The following is a 9,128-nucleotide window of genomic DNA, read 5'->3' on the forward strand; positions in this document are numbered from 1 at the left end:
TTTTTTTTTTTTTTTTTAATTGAAGATCACCTGTGTATTACTGAAAGTGTTGTGACATTTGTATTGAGTGTTTGTAAGCACCAAAACGCATGGAATAAGGATGGTTTGATCCATCACACGTAATTAATTTCACATTTTTGTTTTTCCTTTCCAATCCATTTGGTCAAAAGGGAGATTAAAAGGAAGAGTAATGAAAATTTTCAATCTTAAAAAAATAAGATTTCGTCATTATTACCTCACATGACGATATCATTAACTCCAACATCCCTATTGGAATTATTCATCCAAAACATACATTTTAACAAGGAGAATAGAACACTTATCTGAATTACAAACAAACCAAAGATTCCCCAAGATTTATAGTGAACGAAATTGACCAGGACGCTTCTCAGAGACCAAGATTCAAATTCCAATGATTTTCTTCTGTCATGTTCGAATTGTTGTCTTTCCCTCTTGCTCTGCTGATGGCAATGCCGTAGGTGGGGGAGGAGGTAAAGTTTTCTTGTTGTGATCAAATCTCTTTTCTGTTGATGGCAATGCCGAAGGTGGAAGGATAAGGATCGATTGCCCTTTTTGTGTTCATGTATATTTCATTCTTTTAATATAATTCTTGCTGACCTTAAGCAAAAAAACAAACAAACCAAAGATTAAGGATGGCAAACTTAAGCACCATATACAATGTCACAAACCTAACTTAAGAAATCGGAGGGGTTGAGTCATGCCATCGGTCACTCCCCTTACTACAGTAATGCCCCCTATGGTTCAAACTGGGTTCTTGTGAATCAGCATCTATGATAATTAAAATAAAATAAAAAAATCAGGGCCCCTCCTAGAGTCGTTGCACTCGTTTACTAGGTCACATTAGGATTAAAGTTTTGCTCAATTAGACATAAGACAAAGAATAGAGAGAGCTAAGAGCAAATCGGAGTTAAGATTGCCTCATAATTGTTAGAGAAATGGGTTCAACATCCTCTTTATATAGGAAAAGACACCACCAAGAGTTGTCTCCAAAAGATATGCTCAAACACCATGCAAACATTTTCCCACAACCCTCTAACAACTCATTTAGGTGCCTATTAGAAAAGATACAACCCTTTAACAAACATTTTACAAAATAAAATAATACTTTAAATCAACTATTTTAAAAACATTTACATTTCTAACATCACCTCCCTTTTTTTTTGCTAACAAGGAACCCCTTGAACTTGCCCAGTTTTATGATTCAGGTTCAAGGATAAACATTGGTTACACACAGTCACACCTAACCTGTGAAATAGATCAGTCACGGGGATACTCAAATTGGAGACATATGTTACCACACATCACCTTTGGACCAATAGAGCTACACCCGGGATGCCTTATATGGTTACTAATCGTAGGGATTTGAAGGTAAAATAAAAATTATGGCAAAGCTTTCCTTCACCGATGGCTTAACAATGGGGTGGTCCAGATATGACCCCCATTTCTCCCCACATCTCTCTTCCCCCCTATTGCCTGTGGTCGTGATGACGATTCACTGTGACCTTAGTAAAATTTGGTCCTTAAAATTATATCTAAAATTAACAAAAATGATAAGAAAACAGTTTATAATTCATGTTGTGTAGTGACTATAGAAGTTTCCCCTTCACCCATCCGTGGATTGCCCAAATGGTTAGGGCGAATTAGGGATTGTGTGGATAAGCACACGGTGCCAGATTCGATTCCCCATCTGTACATCTATGATTTAAGTGGAGACCGTGGCGGTGGGTTAACCTACATTCTCTTCAACAATCAAATTTTATATATATATATATATATATATATTCAAACTTAGAGCAATTTTTATATCACCACCTAATTGTTTCTATCCTATCATTCTATTACACACTGATGAAAAAAAGAATGGCAATCAATTAATGTGAATGGGCAACCCCAATTGTTCCACGTTGGAGGATGATATCGCTATTCCAACCGTTAGATATATATGATTTGAAATGGCCATGTATCACAATTTCAAAATCAATATCACCCATATAATTTCCTATAAACTAGCATGCACATTATTAGAATTCCAAGCATTATTTTTCATCCACTTAATAGTCTAGAATTTTTCAGTACCAACTCCATTTAGGTTTAAACTTGACCTTTGTGTAGGAGACCTCCCTATCCATAAAATCTACGCATGACATAACTAAACAGAAGCCTTATATGTGTTCTTAATATATAAAACATACTGAATAAAAGTTCTAGAGTGGGAACGAATCCGAACATGCATACATGGGTATCAATTTAAATACAATCAGGAATTGTAAGGTTCTAAGCTAGCATGGTTACAAGATCTTTTGGAATTGACAAATATCTTTTAAAAGAGTCATATTGCTTAAATTCACTCTCCAACAAACATAATTAACCCTTTAAGATAATCACGAAGGCGTTTGTTGGAGTAAGGTTGTGACTTTTGGAGGAGTCAAATTGCTTAAATTTTGTGTGCCACTTTTTTTTTTTCTTTTGCTAATACAGTGTTCTATGCTCGTACCAAACATGTGAAGATTGACTTCTACTTTGTATGTGATAGTGATGCAATCCCCCTCATGGGATTGCTCGAATTCAAGGATCGGGAGAGTACTTGTTTTTGTAGGCAAAACCAATCTTGGATACAATCATCTACAGATAGTAATTTGGGAACAACTCTCTGCTCTGGATGTCAGGGATGATTCAAATTGAGTATTAAATACAAGAGGCGGGGCTACAACTTTTGTGAAATAGAAAATTCTGAGATCTTGGGTGGAAAAAGGTGTAAATGACTATCAAGGTAATGAACTTATATAGGTCTGAATATGAAAAATGCTATTATCTTAAAAAATTCAACTCTTTTAGGATGGATCTTTGGGAAGGTGGGATTTCAACTCTTCTAGACTGATTGAAAGTCAAATCTCTTCAAGGATCCAGTGAAACTGAACTTAGTTCCATAAGAGAACTCATCATGGTTCAAGTGTGCACTCAATGGGGCAACAATGATTTCCATTCATCAAAATTCTACTTCTATTACTATCCTCTTGCTCTTTATAAACTATTACATATAAAGAAAAAAAAAAAAAAGTAAAACCCTAAAATGGTAGAAACAATCCACTATCTAGTGGGTTGAACTAACATTAAATTCCACCATATAGATTCTAATTTCTATGTCTTGGTAATTGCTCCAGTACATGGATTCTTTCTTCTATGTCTTTATTCATTGTTCGAGACATTGGCTCTTATTTTAATGTATTGATTCTTGTTTCAAGAGAAGACTTTAGTTCTTTAAGAAAATAAATGTATAGATGGCTGTCAAATCATCAAGTACTTTGGATTTGAAAGAGTTCACATCATCTTCTTTGCTTCCACATCATCTTTCCTCTAGGGTAGTTGAAAGGACAAATCCACTATTAGGAGTCCCTAAGAAATTCTTTTAAGTTTCTCTTACTCTTCGCTATGTCAAGAAACTTATCTTCCCTTGAAAGTTGCAAAGAAAGTCCACTTGGAAGTCATTACTCATCCTGAAATAAGAATCAAAATATTGAGTCTTGGATCTAGGTATTGGAGACCTCAACTCTTGAATCAAGGCATGAGAGACTTCAAAAAATGGAAGAACTTGCCTACTTTTCCTATTTCTAGATTTTCAATTAAGTTTTATTTTCCTATGGATTTGATGATTAGTCCATGTCACAACTTGAAAGTCTAGAGAATGGTTGTAGTCTCCTAATTTAAAGGTTGTAGTCCTATATGTAGAGGACAAATTTTGAGTTGTAGAAGCATAATTAAATCAAAGAATCTTCAAAGTTGCTCCAAGTTTCGTATGAACCTTGAAGAGTTCTTCTTATGAAACCAAGTTGAGTTTCACCCATCTTTGAAGAGATTAGGCTTTCAATCAGCCTAGAAGATTTGAGCCTTCAATCTTAAAGAGTTTAAGTTACACCCCCGAAAGATCCAACCTAGAAAAATTGAATTTTTGGAGCAATTAGCATTTTCAGATTCGGACCTATGTAAGTCCATTAATTAACTTGGCAGTCCTTTTATACCATTCAGAATCTCAAAAATTCCTATTTCACAAAAGTTATAGTCCCGCCTCTTGTCTTTAATACTCAATTGAATCATCCCAAACCGATATTGGAGCTTCTTGCCATAAGGAAGAGCAAAAGAAACTTAAAGGAATCTCTTAGGGACACCTAATGGTGGATTTGATCAAGGGTGTTTGGGCTAACTTCTTTGGTGGTAGTTGTTGAGCTTGGATGCGATTGGACTGCATCATTTTATGAAGATGAATATTTTAATTCCAATAAAACAACAATTTTCGACAACTACGAAAACGATGACGTTGAAGAGTTCGATTTGTTTGAGGCATTTGAATTAGACATTAATTCAAAAGCACCACAAGAATGCAATTTATTAGAGGAAGTTGAGTTACCTTTGCCACCATTTCTTTGTATTTTTAATAGTTTTGCAGGTTTCAAAGCTGAGAAGGAGCTCACATTCTATGATGCTGGATTTCTCTCCAAAAAATGCTTGACTAAGGAAAGATTGGAGGAATTAGATATGTCTTCACAATTCTATCACTACATCTTCTTTGTCACCTGGATATGTTATTCAGTTTATGGCCAAAATATTATCTCCATGCCTCCATCACCATTGAATTTTCAGTGACACACCTCACAATGCATGTGAATAGTTTGGTTTTCTTTCTTATATTGGAGCATCAAACATAACTAGTGAGTTGCTAATAGCTCGGGCAAACGTAAAACTAAATGATGGTGAAAAAATTGTAAAAAAAATGATCAATATATGCATTATAGGTGTGAGACCTATGATGTGGGTAGTCTTCGTTCCATGCACAAACAAATTTCAAAAATTTATTCGCTTATCTTCCCAAAGATTAAATCAACTGGAAATGGTGGCATGGGAACATGCCTCGCAACTTCAAGTGATGAAGGTGGGAGATGGAGATAGGGTCCTCTCTAACTGTGTCTTGAGGAATGTCACCGCTAACCTCATGACTAACCTCATATTTTAAATCAAAAGTTGATTTAAGAAGTTGAAGTCATCAAGTTCATGGGGTTCTTTTATCGAATATTCATAAAACACCGGTGATACACATATTAACACATACTTTGGAGGTGTATGCAAGACACTCCTCAATCTACTGGTACTTCACAAAATGGCCAAATGTCATTTTGCGCTTCCAAATGAAATTTTGGTTTATCGTTAATATCCTCGTATGGACAGATCTTTGATCCTTTGAAATATGAAAATCAAACTCTAGATGTCTCTTTAATCGGATGTTTGAACGATGCAAAATTTTTTTCAATTGTTAAATCTCAAGAATCAAGCCAATCACTTGATATTAAAATTGCAACATCTCAACCTCAAGAGCTAATTTAGCAATATGTTGTTGAGGTTGTAAGTTTTCATCTCTATGCCTTTCTTGACTTAGGGGCATGGTTCTCTCCTCCAAGGTTTTGTTGATCTCGAGATGGTTCTCTTTTGATCCGGTGGTTTGGACTTGACTTCATGGGCTTGGACCACATCTTTGGGTTGGACCTGCATCAGATAGGGTGGTGAAAACAAACTCAATGTTCAATTTATTTCAACAGTGGATCAACTTGTGGATGTTCTCAGCAATGCCCTGCCATTAGCCCAATTTGAATTCATGTGTGACAAGATGAAGTTTCTTGGTCACAACCCTACAACTTGAGCGGGTTTATTGACCCTATATCGACTTACCTTCCTCACTTGAGTTTCCTGTTCCATATCACATGTAGAATCTCACTCAAATCCAATCTTTCTATATTTGTGTAAGCCGACTAGGCACTTTATCGGTGCATGTATATAACTATTGGCCAAAGTGCCCAATACAATCAAGTTCTCTTGAACATCAATATCCAACAAATATAAACCTTCAATGCAACTCAAGGAGGCATTTGTTGGAGTAAGGTTGTGACTTTTGGAAGACTATAAAATAGCCACGATGATCAGATTTATACTTATTTGCTTCATACAAATTCTTCATTATTCTTTTTTTCTTGTGAACTATTTGTGATACAAAGATTTTCATTTTGTTTTGTACCAAACATTCAAGTTTGGCACCGACAGGGTTTACCTAGTGTACAAGAGTCTTGCCACTGTGGAATCTGAGGAGAATAATATATAAATGTAAATAGCCTGACCCCCGCCTCGTGAATCAAGACTATTTCTTAACTTGAACCTACCACCACTAGGTCGCAATGAATAACCTTACCATTGCGCCAAGTCCTCCCTCTTAAAGTTTGTCACTATTGGTGTCAAAGCATTATTTATCAAATCAAGTTGATGTCAAACCGACATATAGCAGACCTTTTTCCTTTTTTTTTTTAGGGGAAAACATATATAGCAAACCATGCAAGCATATCATACATAACGCAAAGAAGGTTGATATATTATCTTAACCACATTTTATTAGCATTGAAAAGCAAGCAAAGCTCTTATATATCTAAGGGTCCAACATGAGTTTTTAATGATATCATGAACAACAATAATGGAAAGTAGAAAATCGTTGACTTGCAAATGAGTGGTGTGGTTGGTAGATTCAAAATCTTCAAGTTGATGAATTTGAGGACCTCATATGCAATGGCATAAGATAAGTCAATTCTATGTGACAACCAATGATCAGCCTTCCATTATCTATATATCAATTATTAAACTAACTGCCCCCTTTTGTTACATGCCATCAGATGCACTGACTCTGATCCCATCAATAAATCACAATCAATAGATCCAACGGTGATTAAGGAGTGTTGCTAGGTGTTTCTCTATTCCATTACATGGGTTCACGTTCAAGGACAACACGTATATGAAATAGTCATGCAGTCTAGCTCATTGATGAATAAGTAATGCTTTGTATCAACCTCTCATTCCTCTATAAATAGCAAAGAGAGATTTGTCCTTATCATCCCCATCATCCTGTGCCTATTCAGTACTTCAAACCTCAAAGTACTCCCAACATAAAATGAAGGCTATGGCAGAAATTACACTTCTTGGGCTCCTTCTAATGAGCTTCACTGGTTTATGCTATGGTGACCTGCAAGTTGGGTTTTACAAGGGAAAATGTGGATCCAGAGATGTGGAAGAGTCATCACTACACAATTCATCAAGGACCCTACCATTGTGGCTGCCCTCCTCCGCTTACAGTTCCATGATTGCTTTGTTAGGGTAAGTAGGCATATGTTCTCATTCTAACCGTACATTTTGAATGAACAATGACCCACAAGCCTTAACAAGTTTTGTGTCCTTGGTACATTATGAGCTCTCTCCTATTATGCTTTTGAGTTTGTTAACCTTAATGTTTTTTTTGGGGTTTTTTTTCTTTTTTTTCTTTTTTTTTTTTTTTCATGAATGAAAAGGGTTGCGACGCATCTATCCTTTTAGATGGAAATTCGATGGAGAAGATTGCACCTCCGAACCTTAGTGTGAGAGGCTTTGATAAGGCTTTGATATCATTGATCAAGCAAAGGCTGCTTTGGAGAGAGCTTGTCCCGGGGTTGTTTCTTGTGCTGATATTATCGCTATGGCTACTCGTGATGCTGTTTCCTTGGTATGTAGTTTGTTACATTATGATCGCATAGTTACTTCTCTTATTATACGAAGGTCTGAAATGCCTTTAGTACTACGAGTTTCACTTCACCATGGCTGAAGGAAAATTGTCTTAAAACACTATTATTAGGATAAGCGAGGGTTGGTTTGGGCCACACAGATTCGCATTGCTTGTCCAACCCTGACCCAATCCTGAACTAAACTACCACAGCATTATCCGATACTAAACCTTTTAACCAAAAAAAAAAAGTTTATAAGACCAATATCATCAGGTTTATGCTGGGTTGATCTTCGGGTAGTAGAAAAGGCCAACTTATCTATCCCAGTTGTAATATAAAATTTGCTAATTAGGGCTTGAATTAGTCAACCAGAATCTAAATGCCACTTTTAATTGGAGTTTACACATGCAGGGTGGAGGAAGGAGATACAATGTACAGACAGGGAGAAGGGATGGCTTAGTATCACTTGCCAGTGAAGTCAATCTCCCAAGCCCTTCAGCATCAGTCTCCCAAGCTATTACAGCATTTGGAAACAAGGGACTTAACCCTACAGACATGGTTCTCCTGCTTGGTAACTACTTAAAATGTCTTCAATTCCCATCCTTAATTTGCTACATATCTTCATTAATGTGTTAATCCATGACGCTAAGAGAGATTAATTCAAATTAATGTTAATAATAGGCGGTCACACTGTGGGAATCGCACATTGTTCGGTCATCCTTGATCGTCTCTACAATTTCCAGAACACAGGAAAGCCTGATCCAACCATGGACTCCCTAGCCTCAATTTTGAGGCTCAGGTGCCCACAGAATGCGACGACGGACAACACAATTAATCTCGACCAGAACTTGCTAAGTACAAGCGTTGTTGACAATTCATATTATGGGCAGTTGATGAGAAGGAGAGGAATCCTACAAATAGATCAAGAGTTGGCTTTGGATCCTCAAAATAGTTCCACAGTGATGTCTCTATCTACTGGCTTTAAGTTTACTACCCAGTTTGGTCAGGCTATGGTGAAGATGGGAGCAGTGGAAGTTCTTACTGGGTCACGGCGTGAGATTAGAAGCTCATGCCGGGCCATTAATACTAACCAAAATGACCAAAATGAAGAAGAAAAAGGAGGACATTTCATCAACAAAAAACAAAGAGGGCATTTCTGATTATGTTTGGTTGATGGGTTTTTTTTATTTTTAATTCAGATCAATTGTGTATTAGTGAATGAGTTGTGGCATTTGGTTTGAATTTTGGTGATGTTGTATTAAATGATTTTTAATAAATAAGTTTCAAAACTTCTATCCCCCTACTCAAATGATCCACAATGGCAAGTGGATGCCTACCATAATACTAATACTAAAGCCTGTAACAACATTGGACTTGGGTTATTAACAAAGTTTGGGTGCATTTGGAACAGGTTACAGAGCCAAGCCCATTCAATCCAATTACAAGCACTGGAATACTAGATAGCAGAACCAGACAAGTCTACCAAGAACAGAAAATCTTCGAAGGACCTGGCTACATCTAAACACACCCTCCCCACACCCCCCACCC

At 36.6% G+C, this 9,128-nt stretch overlaps 1 pseudogene; it reads left to right on the top strand.

Moving 5' to 3' along the window:
* Positions 1 to 7,006: 7,006 nt before the first annotated feature.
* Positions 7,007 to 8,912, top strand: LOC122086718 (annotated as a pseudogene).
* Positions 8,913 to 9,128: the final 216 nt, after the last annotated feature.

Source organism: Macadamia integrifolia, chromosome 8 (genome assembly GCF_013358625.1).
Source record: "Macadamia integrifolia cultivar HAES 741 chromosome 8, SCU_Mint_v3, whole genome shotgun sequence".
In the NCBI taxonomy this organism is placed as follows: domain Eukaryota; kingdom Viridiplantae; phylum Streptophyta; class Magnoliopsida; order Proteales; family Proteaceae; genus Macadamia; species Macadamia integrifolia.